The following is a 23,745-nucleotide window of genomic DNA, read 5'->3' as shown; positions in this document are numbered from 1 at the left end:
AGAGAAAAGAAATGAGATGCAGCAAAGGCGTAGCAGATTTATTGATTTTCTCATTGATGGATGCGTACAACCCTCAGAAGCCTTTTGTGAGGAAAATATCTGTCACTGCTTTCATACTGTATCTTTTTACTGATAAATTTCCTAACATGATACTGCTTTATTCCCTAAAGAGCTCTTACAAAAGAACACCTGAAACCTTGAATAAGCACACCTCCCTTTTTTTTCTGTTGCGAAAAGCAATTCCCCAGAAGCAGGAGATATGAAATTGTAATTCTACAGGAGACAAATGGTATGTGGCGCTGCTCTGAATTATAAATGAAAGCAGAAGGGCCTTAGTTCTGCCTTCTTGCCCGAGCGTGATTCAGACAGTCTGGCGTGAGCAGGACACGGTCGCAAAACAGGTGGAGACACACAAACACACACACAGACACATACTCAATCTGTGAGCCCTACATATTCCAGCTCATTAGAATCAGTGGCTTCTCTACAGTTAAACCGAGTTTAGTTTTCTGCCCATGTGTCCTTTTCTGAATTTATAGTTATAGTGTGGATTTTTGGGGGATAGTATGAGGGACTTATACATAGTCACTGTATTCTCTACAGTAGATGGAGATATAGGAGAAGGCAAGAGCACCAGCACAGAGGTTAAACAATGAACCGCCACGGACAGGAGCAGAAGCAAAAATGTGTATTAACCCCCTAAAAAAGGCCCACTTAAAAAAGCAAGGTATGTTTCAAAGTAATAATCTGAAAGGTTTTCCTTTAAATAAATGTTAAGTCACTATCACCGAATGAGGTAACAATGGTGATTGAACCTTTTCCCACTGATACAAGCCTTTGCATTTGCAGTTTTATGGACTGGGTGTCTGGTGTGACTTTCACAAAAAAAATCACAAGCAGCGCCCAGTTAGTAACGCACTTTCCATCAGCCACCAGTGGTTAGTCTGCCAGAGAGGGTAGGCGGAGCTAAGCGGCTGCTTTTCCGGTCTCTGCAAGTGTTGCGAGTAAACAGTAATCTACTATGGCTGAACAAACAAAGAAAAGATCGATGACTACAGATACAACTTCAAAAATAAGTGAAAATCCAAAGTAAAAGAAACAAATTTGACGCTCAGATGAAGGCAAACAGTCTGAAAAGGAAAGTGAGGAAAGTCAAGAGTTACAACTGGAGCCAACCGTGGACGTCACACATGCAACACTGTCTGGATATCTGGGAAGTGTGCTCCCACAATTACCGTTTATCCCCATAGGTGCCGCCAAAGACAACGAAACTGAGATCATCAAGATTACAACTTTAAGCCTCTTGAAATTTTGAAATACATAAATTCATATATAGGTAACAAATATGGTTTTGGGAAATTAATTGCTGAATTTTGGTTAAAAAAAAAAATCTGTTAGAAAGTGTAACTCTCTAGAGCTCCCTCATCACAATGGCAGCACAGCCTATCCTCACTGAACAGCCACGCCCATCTTTATTACCACTACGGTCACCCGGTCTGTACATTGTCAGCCTTTTTCTAAGATTCTGATCATATTCTTTGGTTAGATGGTGAGACAAAGTTTGCCACTACTATACTGTTTCGGAACAAATAAGTTTGTAAGAATAACGGTAGTCCATAATTGACCCTTCGCTAAGCTTCAATCTTGAACAGCCACTTAGAAAGTTGTAGGGAGTCATAACTAAACATTATCTTAAAATAAAACTATATATTGACTCACCCTGCTGTGCAAGAACATTGTTCCTCCTGTATATGATTGTCCTTAACATCAATTATGAAGACGTGGGGTGCCTGACGCTTGCATTGAGACAGGTTAGCTTTTGCCTTGATTTTTATGTCCTCTTCATTCTCAACACTCAGCTGACAGATTATACTCTGGATGTAGCTTTTCAAAAGCGTATTGTCGTCAGTTCTGTCGACTTCTCTCTGATATTTGGGAACTATTTTTCCAGAAATTTGCTTTTATTTCCCTTTGAACATTTCTTACTGTTATAGTTGAAAACGCCATACTATTTACTTGCTGGTGCGAAAGCTTGACAGACGTGGCAACAGTAACCAAGGGGGCGGGAGTTAGCGAAGGGTCAATTTTACCTGCCTTTAATCTCTTTAATAGGATAAGTATGTTGATATACATCTTGTTAAAATTCTTGCTTTCTATGATATTTGCATATGGCAAATACACTAAGCTACCCTTTTCCCTACTTCAAAAAGACGTATTTGTAACATTAACTCCTGTCTCATGACTGTCTGCAAACCATTGAACTTTTTGGAGCAGTTCATACACTGATAGGGGAAGGTTAAGCTAAAGTGAATGGTGCAACACAGACAATATGCTATCATAACTTCCTCTATTTCGACACTTCAGTATCCACTAAAAGGTCACTCTCCTTAATGATGAATGTTTGAATGAACTTAAACCTCTGTGAAATGTTTCCCTTTTAAATGCTGGTGTGGACAGCTCTTTAGTGCACTACTTATCCCTACTCGTCTATAGATACTGACACCTTGGATTGGATAAGTGTTACAACCTACTCAAATTTCTCTCAGAGGGACCAGAAACATAAATAACCTGTATAAATGAGGCCATGGACCATCCTTGGTGTGTGTGCTGTGATTACAGGGTGGTGCATGAGGGAGGGGTTCCTTTTTTTCACAAACCATGTCTCCGCGTCACGGCCAGTTGGCTGCTTCTTGCTCAGCAGACTGCAGGATGTCCTGGTATGCTGTGTGTCACTGGTCTGAGGTCAGTGTGAACGTGCCGCTGACAGCATGCTGGGCATCTTCAGCGCTGCCAACTGAGCCCCCCAGAGCGATGACAGTAATGCTTGTGTGTGTCAGACCTTGCTTACTCACACCAAATGGACCTGTCAGTTACAATTTAATTACAGTTCAATTACAGTTACAATATAATATTTTAATCTAATAATCAAATGTCAGACAGGAAACAACAAAAAATCTCAAGAAATATGAAAAAATACAAACAATATATTAAGACAATACGTTTTAAAGATATGAATACAGAATTGGGCATAGGAAGCTTTTCAGGTGTGTGTGTATGTGTGTGTGGGGGGGGTGTATATATGTGTGTTTTATAATGTTCTAAATGTGACTTTGATGCCTGTACTTGTGTGAGGGCTCCCTTCTTTTAATAAGCTGCCCTGTGAAAGACAGTTTAATGTCATCCTGACCTGTGTGGCTGTTTACTGGATGCCCTCTACCCATCTGCCAGTCTGAGTTTGTCTCCACTCTAACTGCACACGCAGGGGAGAGGCGCTCGTCCTTTACGGTGTCATAGGAGTGCCAAAAAAGAATAAGCCTTTAAGATAGTAAGAATTTAAATGTGAATTATGTGGATATATTTTAATTAATAAGTAAAAGCATGAATAAATATTCTTTATAAATATATAAAACATATTTTAAAACATTTTAAACAAAACTTAATTTTTTGTTTATATATTTATATATACATATACATACATATATATGTATACATTTTTTTTTTTTTTTTTTTTTTTTAAGATTTTAAACCCATTTAATCTATGTACTTATTTTTATAAAATTTCATTAAATGCCTGGGCAGGATGTCCTGCACGATGCTGGATAACTGACAGGAAGAAAAGGGGAAAAATAATGTAAAAATGTAAGAAATGTAAAAATATTTTTTAAAAAGTGTCACAATAAGCAGAAAAATAGACTTAGAGTTCTATTGTATACATAACATAAATAAATATATAATGTAGATAATATTTTAATAAATCAATACAGAAATGTATTGATTTATGTATGATCATATTTCCAAATTGTTAAGTCATTTTTTTCTTTTATTTGTTCCTCATTATTTTCCCATCTTTTATGTTTTTTTTCCTTTTATTATGGCACTCCTATGACTCCATAGTCTTTATTGTACTTTAGAGAGAAGCTGTGGAACATGACTCACGATGGCACACATATGTTAAGTGACTGAGAAATTGATTTCAATTGTGTGTGTAATTCCAAACTGCATGCAAATTAGAGCAGTGAAATCAAGTCGAACCCACATTTAATCCGTCCCAGCTGTCTGGTACTCAGATACAGTGCGCTCACTGGCATATATACAGCATCCTGCAACGCTTGATACTTTATTTGGCTGGGTTAATAGTACAGGCCTCTGCTCTGCCAAAAGTCATAAAACTTAGATAAAGCCATACAACACCCCGCTGTAACATCAGTGTTAGATTGATGCACACATATTTATTCATGCGTTCCTCTCATTCTCTGCATCCTCAGACATCACACTCACGAGTCGCTTAAATCATCCTGAGGTTGTGACTCAGTGAGGCCATTATTGCGTTATACTCCTGCTTAATGCAACACTAAAATTTTAATGACTGGTTATATTTAGTAGGAACCATATTTTACCAATTTGCATATTTTAACAGCAACAGCTGTGGAATCTCCTGCGTCCCTCTGGGCTTGCCTGTAGCATATGTCTCATGTGAAGGTAAAAAAGGAGTCATGAAATGATATTGCATCCTTAGTTACTCACACAACATTACGTGGCATGAATGTAAATGTTGTTGTGATAAGAGGTTTGTTATTACTTAGTTCATCTTTGCTGTCATAAATATTGACTCCAGTGAAGACCAGGACATGCTACATGACTGAGGTTTGTTGTAGACACATTTTTAAATATAATTCATACTAGTTGAATTACTTTTGTATCGTCAGTGCTGTTTCACCAGCTGTAGATAGTTGTATATGTCAGAGGACAAGGTAGGATACAATTCTACACCAATCTCAAGGCAACTGCTAGGCATAAGCAATCAGCCATATTTTTGTTTATTTGTTCAGTTAAGAACAAATGCTGCAAACCAATTAACAAAAAACCTATAAACTCACCACTGTGTTACTTTATTTATCAAGCCTGACATGATGTCCAAGTTAGCCAGTTTCTGTTTAGGAGGGAGGGTAATTGTGTTCAGTTTTCCATGACCAATAAGTAGCAAGTGACATATCCATCATGGACACGTGATTTTCAGTTGATGACAAAACTTTGGTTGTAGTTGCTTGAACCAGATAACAAACATTTTTTAAAACAAGGATGATATGATATGATTTAATGTTGCTCTTATTGGTCCACACCAGCTAGCTGTCAGTGAGCGCAACACCAAACCTGTGTGACTCGCTGCAATCAGAAGCATGGGCACCAATTCAGAGGTCTGGAACCTGGCTACAACAAGGGAGCAGACAGACTCAGTAACAGAGTCGCTGAAATGCAGCTAAAACTTTTATAACATTTAATTATGACGTTGTTTAGGCTAAGTTGGTTACAGAACATAAGCTAACAGTTGCCTACTTTATCTTATCCTTTAAGAGTGATTTACACAAACAGCCCATACATGTTTCTGACATCTGTACTTCAGAACCATCAATGAAGTGAAATAAGTAATGTGACTTGCAGAGTTCGAACTTTAAAATACAAATTTGTGCCTTTTTAATAACAGCAAGTTATCTGATCTGATATTTTAGGGGATGAAGAGTGGGAGGGTCCAAAATAGAGGAGGCGATAATAGCTTCTTATCAGTGCTCCACATTTAGCTTTTATTGCAGTTACTTTCTCTGTTTAGCAAGACCTGTTTGCATTGTAAACAATCGAGACAATTATCCTTTATCCTTTCACTCTGTTTTTTTAACAATGGGTGGGTGAGGAAACTCAAGTTATAGTTTTATCATGCTGTACAAGATAATGTGCTCATTGACAGCCAAAACAATGCCAATAGCCGTGTGATCTTCAATAAATCCAATATCTATTTAAAGCAACATATAATAATACTTTACTGACACCAATCAAATGGGCAAGCACACACCCTTACAAACACCTTTATCTTTATGTACACAAGGACAAGTTCTCCGTGTCTATAAAGTTTGACAGGTTCACTTGAAGAATTATGCAGATCTCTTAAGCTGTTCTGATGGATGGTGAATGGCTCTGCAGGGAGTGTTAAGAACACATAAAGTGTTAGATGGATTAGCATCCCATGCATAAATAAAATGCTAATGTTTGCAAGCTAATGAGCCCCACTGAAATATCTCAGGTCTGAGATGAGTCACTTGTTGTCTGAAACTTTAAATATAACCCAATATCTTTAAGGCTGCATTTTATTTAAGAAGCACATTTAATTCTCTCTATACTGTAAATGATTTGTTCCTGTGACTTTCACGGTCTGATTTCCTGAATTCATCCTTTTTTTAGCCCAAAGGTCTCATTGAGATACAAGAAAAAAACAACTTCACATGTTCACATGAACAATACAGGGTTAGCTCTCATGGATGAGTTTCCATGAGTTCTTGGAGGGCCCCAGAAACACAAGTGTTGGTCTAAAGGTATGTTTAGTTGTAACCTAGCTGATTTTCTTGCTGTGCATTTTAAACATCACTTGGAATTATTCACCCATTTTTGGAGAGTGCTTGGGAGAAACACATGAATAATGCAACAGCACAAGGTGGCTGTGGTGGGCCTTAATGAGATTTTTGGGGAGATTGTGCTTACTGACTCATCTGGGGCGAAAGGAGAGTCAGAAGAGGAAGGAGTGAAGGTGAGAAAGAGAGAGGGGTTTCAGGTATGTGCCCCAAGTCTTAGTTGTAATTCAGGGGGGAAAGCGGGGGCCAAATGTAATTATGGTGCCACAGAAGCAGGGAGCTGAGATGAAGCATAGACCGTGTGGTATTATCCTCACTTATCCAGAGTGCCCTCTCAAAAACTAAAGGCTGTACTAGAGCTACTAATGCCACTGTAGAGATCCACAAAAAGCTATCAGGCTGATTTACATGCCCGTGGAGGCACATTTAAAGAAGGGGTGAAGGTTTATGACGTAACTGCTGGAAAAGAGAGGGGGGCTGCTGGTTCTTGTTCTTTTAGAATTGCAAGCGTCTGACTGAGAAATCATTTCAAGAGTCTGACATAGCTTTGAAAAGTACAATATATATGAGCCTTGGCTGATGTGGCAATCAACCAATTGCTAAACTGTACATTCCAACCATTCTTGCAACAAAACACAGGGCCGTGCTGAATGAAAGACAATTTGCATATAGTAATGTACGTACTGTATACAAAAAATATGTTTTTGGATTTGAGAGCTTGTAATGTAATCCTAAATTTGATTGATCTGAGAGATCAGTTCAGATTGTGCTGAAAAGTGTAAAATTTTTTAACTTCATAGCAACACGCCAAAGAATTCTAATCTGTGCAGTTCTGCATTACTTACGTTATAGTTTCCTTTCACCGAATGGTTTTCTGTGCATAAGTTTGTACCCTCTCCCTTTTTATCAATGAACCAAATATTTTGTGAAACAGTTGCTAAATGTTAGCATTGATGGTCCTACCAGGATAGTTTTATGCCAGAGCTTAGGAAATGATGAAACTTCCCAACACCTACATTTGTCTTTCAAGAAAATGACCGTACTTAAATTCAAAGTAACTTCTCGGATGACACTGTGGACACTGTCATCTCAGCCTGCTAGAGATGACAGCCCCCCAGTCACTAAACATGTAACGAATGTTTAAGACTCTAATTCAGACTATGCGTTACATTAACGCAGACTGGACTTTTCTACTGTCTGTACATTGCACTATTTTTAACTTTTTGCACTCATCAACATTCTGCACATCTATACAGTTTTTAATTACACCTGTTGTACATATTTTGTATAATACGTATTGCTTTTCATATTTTTATTCTCATTACCTGTTAATTTAAGTCTTTTACTTATTTTTTTCTAGTTCTGTGTTAATTGTTCTGAACCAAAATCACCACAACAAATCAAACTAATTCCTTGTTTGTGTAAACCTACTTGGCAATAAACCCTGATTCTGGAGTTGCAAAGATGGTCTTTCTTACAACAGCTGGGCTCTACAGCTAGTTAAAAAAAAGATGTCAGAATTACTACTTATTGTAATGTCTTATTTACATATTTAATTTTTGAAGTTTAGTTTATTATCAGTTTGGACTTGTGTCTGATATCTCCATATTTGTTGTACTGGAAAAAAAGCACTAAATCCCTATGAGCAGAATAATACATGTCAAAAGTAATGTCATATAAAATGTCCATAACTATGAGCAGAAGTTGGGCATTTTCCTCTACTAATGACAAATACAAATTTACAGTTTGACCTAAAATTTCAAGTCTGAGCAAGCACTGCCCCCCCCCCTTCTTGTTATCAGATCAGGACCCTGTCACTGCCTGCTGCTAGACTGTTCAATATCCCCCGACAATTGCCCCTAGCTGTTCCATAGGTTAAAAGGGGGAGACCTTTTCACCTGCAAACACTGCAGTGATGTAACAGGCAGTAACAGCTGTTGCAGGTATATTCTTCAATGATAAATTTACTCACAGCTGCCTGCCAGAAATGCAGTTTTCTTGCTTTTTTCCACATCGTCACTAATTAAGCCATGTCGTATTTATGCAATAGCTTCAGAAGACACTAAACTTGCTATGGCAAGGGAGGAAGTAGCTATTGACAAAGCAAAAGGTTGGAAGAGCTTGGGTTGGTCCATGCTATGTCTACACACAAAACTATGCTGATGCAAGGGTGCAGAAAGGAGGTGCTAAATTTTGTATCAGCGACATGTGAATTTCTTGCTTGCAAAAGCCTCTTGGACATCCTCTGTGGAACTCATCGAGTCTCAGACTTTCTACCATGTATCTTTTTGGAGAATATTTTTGTCAACCAAGTATTTTTGGACAAGAAACATTAAACATATTTAAGTATCAGCTATCAAAAAAATATCTTATGTGTGCTTTAATTTTAAGTTTACAAAAAAGTTGCAGAATAAACTTCCAAACTGTATAAAAGAATTTTAAAAATTTGGTCTAATCACAACAGTTAAATGAACTTAATCTTGTTATATTTGGAGTGTATGTTGACATCAGCATTCTTTAGCCGCACTTTGGATTCAGTTCAATTTAAAGGCTTGATTGGCAAGTTTCAGAAACAGTTTTGCTAAAGCATCAAAACACTTTATGTTCATATATTTGGAGAATATAAAAAAACTGTAAGCTCCTCTCAAGAGGAAGCTAATATTCCCATTTCTGTTCACACCACTGTAAAATTCAATCAACTCTCTCCACTTTACTCCATCATGCTCTTCCCCTTAGCTGCACGTTTGTGGCAGCATTTAATCGAGGTAACTAGATTAATCAGGTTTACGTAGTCCCGTGTTGACAAAGCTGCCACTTACATTAGAGACTGCAGATGGAAACCGCACCTGCCAGCTCTTAAGTAAGTTAATCACTTGAAAGCGAAGACCTTCATACATGCAAGCTGTTGATGGGTAAGAATAAAAGAAACCTCAAACCTTAGAAGAAGATTTCAAAATTCAAACTAATTATATTATAGCTTTCCTTGTAGAGTCACCATAATTGAAATGAAGTGTGTGTTTTTTCAAACATTAATTGTTGATTGAAAATCATACCACTAATAGCTTCCAGTTATTTAACACATAACTCTGGTTCACCATGACAGTGTGCTTTTTGACATGTTCAGAGCTGACAGGCAGCAGAGGGTGCAAAATATTCTCCATTTGACAGCAAAGTGCTAATGGGTTGCTACTGATAGTCACCCGGGCATCTCCTCCTTTTCCTAACAGGGTCCGTGGTATCAGTCCAAATCTTTCATATATTGAAATCAATATTCTGTGATAGAAAAAATCACAAAATGAAAATGTATGACCAAACCAGCTGGCGTCTGATTGGCTGGCAGAGCTGCTTATCTTGTCCATCATCACACCTGATTTAAAGCATTACATCTGGTGTCTTGACGGTCATGGCCATCACTGTGGACAGATTGGGGTTTTTGCCACTAGATGCACTGTAAGTGCCAACAGAGTGTGTGCTCATGTAGCATAAAACTTGAGACCTTTATTATGTATGTAACTTTTTGTGCAGGGTTAGGGTTTGGACAAAAATAGCTTATTGTGCTTATGGTCAGCTGATAAAAACTCTGCATTTGCAGTATTTTCTGGTATTAAAAACCTGGTGTCAAGTCGAAATTCATCACGTTTTTCCACAGTAGAATATGGACTGTGCAGTGATAAATGTATGTAAGTTCAGATATCATACAATTGTTAGAAATGTACAAACATAAAGCAGCATTAGTGTAGTGTTTCCCTCTACAGAGGAAGCAATAGAGGGATCAGGTATAGAGCTGTTTATGTGCAGATATACATTCCTGCTGCTCTATTGACACCTGAGTCTTTGCTTTTCTTCTTGTTTGGGTGTAATTAAAAAACTCCATGTGAACTATCACTCTCGGCTAATAGCACTGGGATTGTGGGGCATCTCAGGCATCAGCACACAAATGTCGGATGGCATACTGTCAATGCTCCAGGTTTTCATTGACTTAAGTGCTTAAAATTGAAAAACAGGCCTTGGTTTATTTTTTCTTTAACGCAGATGCTCTTTCTTTAAATCCTGTGCAATCTTCACATGTTCATTCATTCTTTTTTCATTTATTAATTTTTACTGGCATGGTAGATCATTTTGAGTAATAATGGTGTTTTTCTTCCATTCAGTCATTTTATATTTTAAGTATAAATGTAATCTTGGCTCTGCCTCTTTAGTTCCTGGACCTTTTCCTGGATCTTAATCCCTCGGAAGAGAAGAATGACGGTGGAGGAATATTTGTATTAAAACAAAATAAAATAGCATTTACTAATTTAGTATTATTTAGTATTTATTTATTTATATATTTACAGATATTTACATTCTGCCCTCTGTTGATCAGTCAGTGTTGGATAAAAGTGATGAGAAGTTGCACCATTTTTTACCCGAGTCAGATCACATTTTAAGACTGGGTTCATGGACATTTGTACCAGCATGTGACCCACAAATATCACCTGTTTACACTATTATTGGAAATGAATAGAAGAGTGTGTCAAGCTCTTTCTTCTTCTAGTATACGTCCTATTTTGACGTATTTATTTTCTGTATTCTCCAAGTCAGAGTCGGGCGTGTTCATTTTCTTATGACAGTATTACCATGGGAAATATGTAGTCCATCTCGCCAATAATTGTTTACATATTTATGAGTTTGCTTTGGAGGTATTGGAGGTAAGTGGGTAAAGTGATGCAGCATAACAAAACAAGTATTGATGTAATGTGAGGGCACTCAAGGACCTTCAAGGAGGCCAGCTTGGGGATAGGAGGGAGAACAAGGCATAAGGATTCATGTGAACCATGTAGAGAGCCTCTGATCGTATGGCTTATACAATTACAGCGGGGTTTTACTGCCTCAAAATGAGTCAGGGATGATAGTTCAGCCATGACCAACCAAATCTTGATTTATTACTTTTATTGTAAAATAATGTAATAACGGATGTGCACAGACATGCTAGCTGGCTATAAATAAAGGAAGCCAGTTATACATTTTTAGATCCAATCCAATAAATGCATAAAGCACATATACAAACAACAGCGGATCAAAGTGCTTTACAATCAAAAATAAGCACAAAGACTAATTTAAAAGACAAAATACAACCACATAATAACAGTGATAAGACAAAGAAAAAGAGAGGTTACTGTCTTTACATAGTTAAAAGCCAAGATATACAAATGTTCTTTAAGACTGAGTCGATGTGTTTAGTAGAACAGCAGTAGCATGTTACAGTGATCTACAAAAAAGAACATGTGTCACCAAACCAATAGTTCAGCCTCTTTCAGTCTGTGTGTGATTGAATGTCAGACCTGACAGATTGCTACATCTTCTCAGCAACATGAACTTTGCTTTTTGGCTAGCACTAATTATTTATGAGTCATCCTGATATATGCTGTCTTTCACCAAACACCACTCTGGAGTGATTCCACTGTCGCAGTTATTGGCAGTGTTGCCTTTAAGGCTGCACTCTTAAGATAGTCATTGCCAACATGGTCATGTTTTTGTACAAACAGCATATTATTTATGGCAAGGGCACTGTCTTGAAATTCTCAGCGCAGGAAAAACCCCGTTGTAGGAACTACTAAGTGAATCAGGGGTGAGTATTAGGATAGGAGATACGGTACAAGGATCAGATTTAGAGCTGAATGAGTCGAAGGCTTTCAGAAGCAGAAAATAAGATGTTAACTGGCACAGTGTGTGCCCCACGAAGAAAGTGGCATTCTGGCAAAAGCAGCCTTGCTTTTAGGGACCTTGCTGAGCAGTAAACATATTAGTCTTGTGAGACAACTTAAAGTAGCTTTTGTTAAAATACAGCCCCTGTAGTAATAAAGTCCACAGCCTGTAGGAGGCTCAGTTAAGGTGGATTATCATTCATAATGGGAAAAATACTTACTATGAGGGGTTAGCAAATGCTTAGCTACCACTTGACTATAGTATAGCTTTTAAGCAACTTGCAACTGTTATTGGTGGTAACTGTAACATTATTTGGATGCTAATTGTGTTAGCAAAAACAGGCTTTATACAAAATGTACTTCACAACAAAGTCAACAGCAAACTTGTCAAGAAGTCTTTTGGTTCAACTGACGGCATTTTTAGGTTGCAGCTGTAGCAACTATCACAAGGTGGCCATGTTGTAAAGCATTCCCAGATTGAACTTGTATTTTAGGCTAAATGGGACCATCATTTACAAAATGAACATATAAGATGAGGTAATATTTGACCCCTAGACGGTAAATACTATTATATTTTGTGAAACTAAATATTGAGACTACAAACTCATTAAGAAACGTTTTACTAAGGTAATAAATTGAGAGGGCAGTAGGGTCATTCTCACATATGGTACCTATGGCTAATAAAAAGCCTGCATATTTAAGCTAATTTTGCATTAGCTATGTCCTTTTCTTATAGTGTATGGCTGCAAGGCAAACTAAGCCAATTAGCTAACTGTTACAGTTAGTAGCAGTTAGCTGTTACTAATGCAAAGTGTTCAGTCCAAGAGGACACTCCGTAAATCACAGAGAGTTGAGACAGAGCAGCCAAAGGACATAACAGAAACCAAAAAGTAAAAATATTTCTAACATATGATCCAGGGTCAGCAAAGTCATTGTATTCAATTATATAAATGTCGTATTACCAAATCAATTCCTTTGTCATTTGTTTTCTGAAAGAAGTAAACGGAGTAATTCTTCAAATTTGGTGCCAAATATACATGCATTAACCCAATGGTTGAGCCTTATTCATATGGAAGTTGTGGTGGTCTCATCCAAAACTGGAATAACGGTAGACGCTCCAGGGTTCGTGAAACATTAGAAACAGAAGCAACTCTGACTACCTCTGAGCTTTTGGTACACAATATTTTGCAGACTTTTTTTTGCCCGGCTTTTTTGCCTGTGCTCCATCTGACTACTTTTCAATTATTCATAATGCATCTAAATGCCAGGTACTAAAGAGGGTACTTTTTCTGGGTAACTGTAGAGTAGTTCTAAGCACTGAATGAAGCACGAGTGAACACAAGTCTAAAATACCTCCAGAGGGATCTCAGAATCTTGTGAACGAGACAGCGTTAACAACATGCCGTCATCTCCCACAGTCACACTGCAACTTGAGAATCACACAGTGATGGTGCTAATGATGATGGCGATCGCAGCCCATAACCAGAGGCAAGAGCAGCTATTTTTAGAAGCAGCACTTTTTATTTAGAAGGAGAGGAAGGTGACGGCGGCAGCAGCGTTGAGCTCCCTATTCTTTTTTCTCACTTCATTAATTTGTTCATTTATTCAGTGGACTACTCCTACTCTCACTCATTCATCATACTGGGTGTGTTTCCTCCCTTTGTTTCTCCCTGCTTGAACAGAAGTCCCAGATATCAGTCATTATTAATGATTAAAAGAGCAACTCATGCATCTGCAACTAGGTCCAGGGGTTTATATGTGTATCTAGTCTCTGCCTGGGACTGTCTCTTGACTGAGCGGTTCACAGGCCTGCAGTAACAGCATTTGGAAAATGCTGTGAGCATGTTTATTTTGTCGATACACTTCAATTGGAAGCAAAGAATATGTTGCCTGGTTTTCCCAAGATGTTTATTTAGAATTCTGTTACCTTCAGCAACAGCAGCAGCATCCTCCAGTATTTATTTTGGTCTCATCTCTCTGGATGTTAAACTTGGGTTTTTGACCTCAAGGTCAGCAGTTTAACTCCGAGGATATGAAAGCAGAATCTTGGCAGAGGAAGTGAGTCACTTACAATGTTTAAACGCAAAAATAGTTTTATACACACTGAGTGAGGAAGAGATCTGTGGTAGCATTTTAAGAAAGCTTAAGTTTCTCAGTGCTTACTATTCCAGGGTGATCTAGTGATCACAGTTTACACTTTAATGTTTTTTATAGAATTTCAGTAACCTACATGATCCAAGCATTGTTTTTCAAGTCTTGTAACCATCCACAAGTTGGTTGTAGCTGACTTAAAATTACTCATTTGGTCATCAGTCAGGTTAATTTGATATGGCAACATGTTTGTAAAAACCTGCTAATTTATGTGGACCTATTTTACTTAGGGGCGGCTGTGGTTCAGTGGTAGAGTCGGTCCCTGACTGCTACAGTCACATGTCAAAGTGTCCTTGGGCAAGACACTGAAGCCAGAATTGCTCCTGAAGGCACAGCCATCAGGTATTGATGGGCATAGATCTGATTGGAGATTGGTACCATCAGTGCGTGCCATCATTGTGTGAATGTGTGTGTGAAAGGGTGAATGTGACACGTAGTTTAAAAGTGCTTTGAGTGGTCAGACTGGCAAAAGCGCTATGTAAGTACAGTCCATTTACCTATATGGTATATTGGTTTTTTTCACTGCTTGTTTAGCAGCTACAAACTACAGTGAGCTTTGAAGACATTGTGGAATTTGGGGGTCCTTATGGCTTACATTGGTGTTAAGAAGTGCATCTTTAACTTCATGTTGTCGTCTGAAGAAAAAATAATGAGTCAATAGAGAATGACATCACGGACAGAGCAGCTTCAAAGTTCAGGGGGTCACTGTCCTAACGAAAACGTACTCTTCTTCCAAAAACACAGCAGCTGTTTCAAGCAAAAGAGTGACAGACGTAGTGCAGGACAATTGTTGTTGCAATGATGGCTGTACTACTTTACTTTAAGTTTTTTATTTTTTATTATTTTTTCCTAACTTTATTTTATTTGACCGATGATTAATTTAATTTACTGTAAGATTTGATTGAACAGCCACAGCACACTGCACCATCGTTTGTATATTTCAGTGCATTTGTAACAGTGGTGCACTTTGTAATCTAAGGATGTTAGAAATCTAGGACATGAGATTCATCCATGTGCCATCATGAGTACTAAAGAGCCAGTTGTCTCAGTCCTCGCATCACACTTTCACATTAGTGCCGAGCCAAGCCAAGGGGCACAAAGAGACACAGAACATCTTAAGTAATTCTTAAGGCAACGTTGACAAATGTGACTCTGCAGTCAGCCCTCAGTAGACTGAGCTGACATGCTGTCAAAGAGAGTTGTGTCTTCCTACTGTCCTTGTCTGTCATGCATGTCTTCATGCCTTGTTGTGATGCTGCCCGGACAGGAGCATCCACCAAAAACTCAATGTGCATTTCCATGCAGACTTTTCTCAGACTACACTTCAGTCAGAGCCGGGGTAAATCTAAGAAAAGTCCAAATCACGCGAGACACTAGTGGGAGGTGGGTCAATACTCCTGCTTTTTTACTCACGCTCCACACTCCACACTTGGTTATTTGATTGACATAAACTGGACTGCCTTGGCTGTTTTATTTGACAATGCTAGATCAAAATGTGATAATATCTTTTACTACCAACTGTCCTCTGGTACTTTCCTCCCGCGCCTTTTAAAGGGTTATTTACCTTAGTCCTTGTAATAGTTTTCAGATGTGAAGCACCCCTCAGGCTCTGATTGTAAATCACGAATTCACACACTCTTTAATAGGCTACATGTTCTGCACAAGTTAAAGTTATTCAGTGTCAAGTAGCTTTTCTTTGCATTTATTATCAGAAATTAATTGCTATGAACCAGTGACACAAAGCCAGAAACCAGCTTCCCTTTACGTAGCATTAAAGTCATCTGGGGTTTTAAACTACCAGGTTCAGTTCTCAAAGCTTATCTTTATGTGTTCATGTGCTTTACATGAAAAAATATCTGTATTTTTAAAGTTATAATCCAATAAACAATGGCATCTTGGTAAATCTTTCATGACCAACTGGGTAGAGTTAAGAAAGTAAAAGTGTAATGGGCTCACTGGGTTTCCTGTGAGGTTGTACTTAGATACACAGATGCACATGGAGGAGATCTGCCCTCTGCTGAGTGCACTTTTCTAGTTTGAAGTCCGTCTTATTGGTGTATCCTTAAACCAAGAGTTGATGCCATGCCGTGTTTCCCTTTCGTTAGCATATTTCTTATATCTCATTCTGAGATCTTGTGTTATTACTGCCTGGATGCGTCATTCTGGCCTTCTCCTGTGCCCATGACCAGCTTGGCATGAAATGGTACAATGATAGACAGAGTTGGCTTGCTCTCCTCTAACATTACCAAGGCGTCATCCTTCATAGGCTCGAATGCCTTGAGCATTTATTCAGCAAACTTGACGTCAGCCTCATTAGATGTGTAGATATCCTTTTCACTCTTTCTGACTCTGATGAAAGGAGTGTCTTGTTCCACCTAATGATGCCTATGTTTAACTTTTGGTTTCGTTTCTGGGGCAAATCATGTTTGGATGCTGTTTGCTAGCTCTGGTCCTGCGGCTAAAAAAAGTTTGTAAAACTTCTGATCCTGCTTAAGCCACACCACTGTTGGTACTTTCCATGCTTTTTGCACGTAAAAAGAAACATCACACATTGGATGTGTCTGAAAGTCCACTTGTGACATAAGTATTGAGTGCATTGTCTGTTACAATGAGAGGATCTTTCACTTCAAAGCTCTATTCAGTTACAGCCTCCTTTATTAACCCTGCGATGTTCACTTCTGTGTGGCTGTCATTCATCACTCTTTGTAACACATACAATTCTGGCTTCCACTCATCACTTATGTAATGGGCTCTAAATATGATTTAGTGGTTTTTATGTCCAAGCGTTTCTTGTCAGAGAAAGATTCCTGCACCCCTGTTTTTACCCAAATGTACAACTTGGCCACAGCGACATCAGTAATCTGTATGGGTATTGTGGTTTGGTGGTTTTCACCAATAACGGAAGCTTCTTCAAAACACTAAGAGGTAACTTCTGTGTGTTTACTTGCTCCAGAGCTAGCTGCACTGTGGCCGACAAGGGCAATCACGCTGCCCAAACGATTTCCATTGGAGGAAACAGGCAACAAATTTAGAAACAAAGCAAATTCATTAGTACCGAGAGCTTCACGGCTAACTTAGATCTGTTGCACTTAGCTCTTGCTCTTAGCTGATACATGAAGCCCCCTACAGACCTGGAGTACTTCCATTGTGTTGGCTGAGTATAAGCTGCATTTTATTTGCATGCTTTCTGGGTGTGATTTTGACTAATATGTTTGCAGCGTGTTTGATGTTCAGCTTTTTGCAGCATTTTTTTTCATTTGCAGCACGTTTCCGTCATTGCTTTTGTTTTGGACCTGCATGTTTTCCATGGGTTTGAATCGTTTCTGCCAAGGAACGAAATAAGATCCCTTTAAGTCATTTTGAACTAAATGGCGAAAGGTAAATCTGATTTTATATAGTCCTTTTCTAGTCTTGCAACCACTCAATGTCCCATTCACTCATTCACACACTGATGGCAGAGGCTGCTACGTAAAGTGCCCAAGTGTCAATTAGTCATCACATTCACACACCAATGGCTATGCCACCGGGAGCAATTTGGGGTTCAGTGTCTTGCCCAAGGACACTTCGACATGTAGACTGAGGGCGCTGGGGATCGAACCACCAACCTTCCGATCGAAAGACGACCGACTCTAGCACTGAGCCACAGAACCCCGCCTAATGGCACAGCATTAAATAAGCCTAAGGCTTTTGTCTCTTTGCAGTGATAGACTATCAGCCTGTACCTTCCAGCGCAAACTAAGATATTTATATCTGCCTGAGAAGAGGAAAGCACAATTGGAACCTTCACTGAGTGTTCTGCTCAGAGAGAACCAGTGTTTAAGTTGAAACCAATTACTCATTGGTGTGTACCTAAGGTATGAAAATACAACTGTAGTTAAAGGGTATGTGATGCAAGACAGCCTGTGTTGTTTTGTAGCCAGCTGTATATAAATATTCACTTCCTACAGCTTGCGTGTGTCCCAGTTGAATTCACGGGTTGTTAAGAGTTATGACTATTACGTTATGTTTTGTCTGACTATCTCTGGGAAAAACCTCCGTCTGGACCACTTAAACAGCCGTGTTTCTCTGTCTCCATCCAGACTCTAGAAATACATCAGCCTTCGTTTATTATAACAGAAATCTATAAATCATTCAGAGGGTTTTGGTAACTTGGTGCCCTCATTGGCTGTTTTTAGAAGGCTGAGCTATTTCAGAGCTGGCACTTACACAGCTTGTATTAAAAATTAAATAATTCAAGGCAAGAAGGGATGAGCGAAAAGGAAAATGGATGGAAGCAATAACTTCTTTTTATGCACCACTTCTTTTCCATGATATTGATGGGTCTTGCTTCATCTGTCTTTCATTTTAGATTTAGACTTCTAGTGGGTTTTCATTTCTTAAGTTTACTTTTTTCCTGCTTGACTAGCACATAATGTGTTTGCTTATTTTATGAATTATTGCAATCTTTTCATCCCAGGTGATTCAATGTCTTATTTTAACATCAGAAATTAAACTTCAGCTGAAATACTGCAACAAAATTGTGACTCATTCCTCATTACACAAGCCAGCATCTGCATATACACTGTTATCTATAAAGAAGTTATTGTCTGCATCAAATTACCAAAATAAAATTCTCAAGTGTTTTGGATGAGGTACTTAATCAACAGGTTGTGCCTCATGCTCTGATCTTGGTCCTCATCATTGACAGAGCCTCTCCTCTACCTTAATTATATCAAACAGAGGCAAACCTGCTCCCTGTAATTAGACCTTAGCTGAGAGGCACAGAGGTCTTTCTCAAGCCGCATGTATAATTGCATCTGATATTCACTCCCTAACAAGATTTGACTAACCTTCTATTGACATTTAGACTACAAAGTCTCCTCTTGTCTGAAAGTTCTGATCAGAGGGCAGAAACAGAACTCAGTCGCCCTGTTATATCTCCTCCACCTGTCTCAGACTACAATAACAACCTGTTGCATTTATTCAGGAGCAGTGTTATCAATTTCAGGAATCAATGAAAGGTGTAGGTGTTTGATGATTTCCCTGACATCCTATCATAAATTGTGTTAATACCATTCAGAAGTCTGTCTGTCACTTCTTTTGAATAGTTTGAAAGAAGAAGAAGAAGTGAGAAGAAAGTATTCTATGGATTTTAATCAGTCACGTCTTTGCAAGAGCAGCTGGTCACAACCACCTGTGGCACCAACCCTTTCTGTTTCAAACATTAATGCATTTATGTCCAAGTCATATGCAACAATGTGTACATTTTAAAATACTGTAAAGAACTGCAGTGCTTTTTTTGGTTTTTATGTTGAATTATAAAGAAAATATATTTATTTTATGAAGCTGCAAATTCACAGACTGAATGTTATGCAAAAAAAGCACTCCAACCAAAATCAGCATAATAAGCTTTACAAATGTCTCATTTAATGCGGCGCTATTGCATTGGATTGCATTACATTGCATTACATTGTACAGGTGTTCAGCAACGGCAATAACAAGCTCCCATTTGCTCTAACAAGTGTTTGAGCCATGCACAGATGGCAAATAAATAGCTAGATGTTGAGTGGTACTTGAAATAATATGATTTATTTAGCTTCTGTTTGCATAAGAAGCCTTGTGACTGATGAAACCTCTTAGTAGAATATTTTGCATTATTGTTGCTGATATCTTGTTGCTCACTTGGTTGTGCACGTACAATTCAAGGCTGAGTCCTTCAACAGCAGCGCAGTTACATTTTAGATCAGGCACTTTTATTCATGTCGTGTCCTCTACCATCTTGGCTACGGAAAAATCCAAAGATTATCTATAAAAAAATAAAAAGACACTGCGATCTGGAAAAGGGCTTTGTTGAAGTATTAACAAACGCCTCTCCATATCATAGGAGATCAAGGACATGAGGGTTGTCAGCACTTATGTTTAATAAATGTTGAGATTAACCTTTGGATTTATTCATTATCATCATTCTTTCATCTCCCGGCTGAGGGCAGCACGGGAAAGTTTGACCAGATTCAGCTCCATTGAGGAGCTTTTCCACCGTGCAATTATCTGTGTAACCTCATAGGTGACTTTGCTTGGTATAAATTTACGCTAACATTCATTAAAACATCTCATGTACTTTCATATCATACTTTCATTGACAACTTTTCTCCTAGTATATACAGTATATGTTTGACTAAGAGCTACAGTATATGTTTGTTCCGTGCACCCAGGGCAGAGATAGCAATAAACATTTTGAGCCTGTTATAGTTAGCTGTGTTCTATGAATGTATAATGCATACATTTTCAGTTATGCTTGATGTTGCTGCATCCAGTGTTACTTTTTGAAGCCACACGTTTTGTTTTGTAGGAAATGTTCCGTTTGTTCTTGGCATTAACTGTAACTTAAGCTCTGATGCAGCTAAAAGCAGTAACTTGTTCATGATGCATTTTCTCCTACCAAAATTTACTCTGGGAAAACTACCACATAATTATTTTTTTTCAAAGAGTTTTCCATCACTAATTAATGTTAGCCGCCTGTTCGATACAGGTTTAACATCATGATGGCTGCAGGGCTCAGGTAAAGGTGCAGTAGGATTTTAAACGTCCCCTCAAAAAATGTGGATCTTAAATTTTCAAACTGTTTTTGACAGGACCTGTGTTTTGGGAAGAAAACTTTGAGAAATCTGTAATACCCATAATCCAGTATGAGGCTGGACACTGCTGCCTGGCTTAGTCTGAAACTCTTATTAACTCAGAGACATTCATCACACTCCTGGCTGTCTCTTGATGACCTGCTCGATGACCTGCAGAGTAATTTAACTTCACTTATCGATTTGAAAGGTAATTGATAGCCCCCAGCAATCATTACTTTTTTCTGTGTTAAATCCTGATAAAATTCTCTAACTATATTAACCACTTAATATAGCAATATTATTCTATACTGTCTGTTTTATAACCTTTTATTGCCAATTAACATACAACGCTTGTTACTCAACCTCTTTAATTTTTTGTTCTTGCCAATATCTGGTTTGGAGGAAGTTATGTGCAGGAATTTTTTTAGCAGTTGTTTGGGACAAATAGAAACAGGAATGGTATCAGAGAACTGCAGTATGAAAAAGAAAACACAGCAGTCAGAACGTGTCCCAAAGCTGTTGGAAAGAAAAAGACATGGAGCGAAGCGCTCCTTGCATATCAAATCAGATTTGCTTAGCTGGATGGTCATCCTAATCAAGTCATCTGTTCTTCAAATCAGGCCTCTTTGTACTTTTTCCTTTTTTGTAACAGCTTGCTAAAAAAAATAGCACCAACTGTAGCAATGTCTGAGCCACATTTGGAGAACAAGATGTGACTAATGAAAAGTAAAATGAAAGATTATAGTGATTGAGCCACCAGTTCTAATGAAGGAGTACTGGAGGGAAGAGGACAGGGAGATGGTTGAAGGTTCAGGGATAAAAATGAATAAGAAAGTGTGGAAGAAGAAGTTAACTTTGACTGGTGAAGATTGATAAGACGAGCAAGTCTTACAACGCTTAATGAGTAAGGGTGATAGAAGTGACAGAGTGAGAAATGGAGATGGAGTGTGGCCTGCTGACAGGTATGGAGGATGCAGAGTGTTTTAGTGACTGACTGATCTAGGAGAAGAGGAAGAGAAGAAGGGTAGATGAGGCCTAGACTGATGGAGCGAGTTCGTTTGCGTACCTGCTTTAGTTGGGTGATTGATGGCGGACGGGTGAGAGACGTAAGTGTGATCAGGGTGATTTAATTTAGAGGCTAAGAACTTGGATTGCTTAGCATAGGCTAATTCTGTTTGACCTTCTCCTGGCTGTTAGAGAGATTTCACATTATTTCTCCATTAATCTTGTTGAGTAAACTCACGTCAGCTGGATTGAGTTGACTTCACTGATTTGAGAGCTGTCATTCCATGCTGTGATAAAGACAACGTGGATAATAATACAAGCCAGTGTTTCCATTAGCTCGTCCAAAGCCAAAAAGTAGAGACTGAAAGGCCAGCTTACACGATCCAGAGCAAACAGTGACACAATGACTTGCATAAAATCAGGGGCAGGGTCGGCTGCATTGCAAGCCAGTCTGTACCCTCAGCCATTATTTAGATGCTAAATAAGTTAGCAAGAATGCTTGCTATCCTCAAAGTTCAACAGAGTGACACGCACGTCATCTTCCCCTAACATCACTGTCTGGTTTCACCTGGCTGAATCTCTACTTTCAGCTCATTGTGTTTGGTGTCACAGCCCACAACTTCACTGTTTGGTTCGGTCTCAGCTCTCTCATCAACCTTGTTTACAGCTGTGGAATTTCAGCCTTTGACAGCAAAAATGTTCTTAATTTTCTCTACTTTTCTGTGTCAACACATCAGTTTCGTGCTCTGTACTGGAACTATGTTAAATTGCATCGTCCCTATCAAATACAATTCTATTCAACATTGTAGCTTGACAGCACGGGGGTACTGTTAAGTTTTGTACTTTCTAACCCTTAAATTCATCCATAATATTTTCTAATTTCTTAAAAAGATCAAATTCATTTATTGTAATGACAAAAAAACAATAATAAGTGATAGGCTGAATGTCAATCCTTATACTGCTGTGTTGACTCCCTAGAAATGCATGACAATCCAGGCTTTAAAACCACATATACACAGTCTAATATCTAGAAAAAAACAGGTGTTTTCTGTCCCCTCAGCTTTGGCCACACATAATGATGATCAACATATTTTGTCAGCTGGCTGGCAGTCTTACATCTGAAATGAAGTGCATTCATCTCCAGTGTGGTGAGAAGTGCGGTAATTAAAATGTGTTAAAATACAACAGTGCAGTCATTACAAGAGCTGCAGTGAAGCATTACTAAAAGATCACACAGAGACAAGAGCTCTGGCTGAACCTCGTCCTCTCATTACACTCAGGTTTTACAGGGGATGACATACACACAAACACAAATAATCACCTATCGCCTTATTACGCACACTGGATGTCCAGCCTTGTCAAACCTGCTCAAGTTTAGTATTCATTCTCACACAAACAGAACTAACCCCTTCATTAGTATTTTCTTCCTGGTAATGAGTGTTTTGTTTAGTGTTTTTGAACGAAACAAGATAAAGAATCTCTGTGGATTGTGTCATGTTTACGTGAGTATGGCAGGCTAGACCAAGTAATGAGAAGACTTTTATTGCATCAATCGTAATTGAAGCTTACTACCCCTGCAGAGGGCTAAAGTAACTTTCTACACATTGATTGTCTTTAATTCTCTGCAGGAAATCATAACATTGCAGGTATCATAGGTTGTATATAGTGATTTCCCCTAAGTGCAGTACGGATAGCTCATTACCTTATAGTAACATCAGTCTTCCCATTAGTATCATTATTGTTGCTGCTAATGCTAATAGTCGACCTGTTGACTTCAACTGTTACAATTACGATTACTACAGCCTTTATCATTACTCTGCTCCTCGAGCTAATTTATTTTTTGCTAATGTTCACACTAGTCTACCACTATTATTGGCATTGTAATCATAAGTATGTATTACCTGTTGTTGTTCA

At 38.5% G+C, this 23,745-nt stretch overlaps 1 protein-coding gene across 3 annotated transcripts in view; it reads left to right on the top strand.

Moving 5' to 3' along the window:
* Positions 1-23,745, top strand: part of trappc9 (trafficking protein particle complex subunit 9) — a 226,436-nt gene that overhangs the window by 176,312 nt on the left and 26,379 nt on the right. The window lies entirely within an intron of this gene.

The sequence above is a fragment of the Semicossyphus pulcher genome, unplaced genomic scaffold (assembly GCF_022749685.1).
Source record: "Semicossyphus pulcher isolate SPU_LCO1_2020_fin unplaced genomic scaffold, fSemPul1.0.p SCAF_5, whole genome shotgun sequence".
Classification (NCBI taxonomy): Eukaryota; Metazoa; Chordata; class Actinopteri; order Labriformes; family Labridae; genus Semicossyphus; species Semicossyphus pulcher.
This window is presented reverse-complemented; position numbering and strand designations above follow the sequence as displayed.